Source organism: Delphinus delphis, chromosome 8 (assembly GCF_949987515.2).
Source record: "Delphinus delphis chromosome 8, mDelDel1.2, whole genome shotgun sequence".
Taxonomy (NCBI): Eukaryota; Metazoa; Chordata; class Mammalia; order Artiodactyla; family Delphinidae; genus Delphinus; species Delphinus delphis.
In genome coordinates this window covers 84,507,003-84,508,905 of record NC_082690.1, presented here as the reverse complement: position 1 = coordinate 84,508,905, position 1,903 = coordinate 84,507,003, and the positions used below count along the sequence as shown (strand labels likewise).

At 42.9% G+C, this 1,903-nt stretch overlaps 1 pseudogene; it reads left to right on the top strand.

Annotated features, from left to right (window-relative positions):
- Nucleotides 1-450: 450 nt before the first annotated feature.
- LOC132430298 (quinone oxidoreductase-like) lies at nt 451-1,361 on the top strand (annotated as a pseudogene).
- The last annotated feature ends 542 nt before the right edge of the window (nt 1,362-1,903 follow it).

Genomic DNA, 1,903 nt, shown 5'->3' with positions numbered 1-1,903 from the left:
TGTGGAGTTCCGGAGTTTGGGGGTACCTTGGAGCCTAGGCCTGCTTGCTCAGTCTTCATGCCCTCCTGCAGTTCCTCTGGCATCCGGGCTGAGACCAGAACATCCCACCAATGAGAGCTGTTCTGAGACATGACTCAGTATTTGTGGGGCAACATTCAAGGAAATATAGCCACTTCAAATCTATCCTAGTTTACCATGCAGACTACTTGTGGGGAGACAGAACATTTTTTGCCTCCTGCCAAAACAAAGTCCTTTGTGTGGGTCAAGAGGCCTTACCCTGACCCTGTAGCTTCAAGATAATACTGACCTCTCTAAGGAATATATTTTCATTTTCGGCATTTGAGAAATCCATGCGCAACACTAGCGGGAAAGAAGGTATGGTACATATATACCATGGAATATTACTCAGCCGTAAAAAAGAACGAAATAATGCTATTTGCGGCAACATGGATGGACCTAGACATTGTCATACTGAGTGAAGTTCTAATTAAAGTCCAAACATGTGGTATAAACCCAGTGGACACATATATTCGCTCTGGCACTCACAGTAGAAAACCACTTCCACCCTATACTCCTGGCTTAGATGTGGCTGGGATGATAGAATCTGTTGGAGGGAGTGTATCTGCTTTCAAGAAAGGCGACAGAGTTTTCACTACCAGCACGATCTCTGGGGGCTACACAGAGCATGCTCTGGCAGCCGATCACACTGTTTACACACTGCCATAAAAACTGGACTTGAAACGAGGAGCTGCCGTCGGGATCCTGTATTTTACTGCACATCGAGTTCTGCTCCCCAGTGCTCATGTGATAGCTGGAGAAAGTGTTCTGGTTCACGGGGCTGGTGGAGGGATTGGAATAGCAGCATGCCAGATTGCTAGAGCTTATGACTTAAAGGTTTGGGCACAGCTGGTACTGAGGAAGGACAAAAGATTGTTCTGCAGAATGGAGCCCACGAAGTGTTTAATCACAAAGGAGCTAATTACATTGATAAAATTAAGAAATCTGTTGGTGAAGAAGGAGTTGTTATGATTACTGAAATGTTAGCTAATGTAAATCTTAGCAATGGTTTGAATCTTTTGTCACACGGAGGATGAGTAATAGTTGTTGGCAGCAGAGGTCCTATTGAAATAAACCCACGGGACACCATGGCAAAGGAATCTAGCATAATAGGAGCTGCTCTCTATTCAACCACCAGGGAGGAATTGCAGCAGTTTGCAGCAGTCCTTCAAGCTGGAATAGAAGTTGGTTGGTCGAGACCAGTAATTGGTCCCCAGGATCCATTGGAGAAGGTGGCCCAGGCTCATGAAGGTATCATTCATAGCAGTGGGGCTGTTGGAAAAATGATTCTTCTCTTAAAATGATTAATCCTTCCACAGATCTCCTGCGTAATTAAAGTTTCTTACCTCAGTTTTACGTATACCAAAAAAAAAAAAAAAAGAAAAAAGCTTTGGGTTATACTTTGAAACACACTAAACATCTTTAAAAAATTATTTCAGTGACAAAAGTCTTGTTACTAGACAAGATGAAATTTCCCCTGAGTGGACAAACTCTAGTTTAGCAATCTCAAACTGCCCCTTTATCCTCATGCTTTCAGAAAATAATCACAGCCAACAGCTACTGAGTACCACGCAATGCCAGGCACTGTTCTAAGTGCTCTACGTACAGGATCTCACTGAATCCCCTCTGCAACACTGTGACTTGTAGGCATTTTTATTATCATTTAACAGGTGGACACTAAGATTCAAAGAGTTTAGGTAATTTGTTCAAAGTATCACACTAGAAAGTGGCAGGGCTGGGACCCAAACCCAGGCTGAGTGACTCCAAAGCTCTTAAACTTGAAGCTAAATTACTTGGTATATACTCTCATACGTGTTAGTTATCTTCTTCTTGCTGTTGTTATATA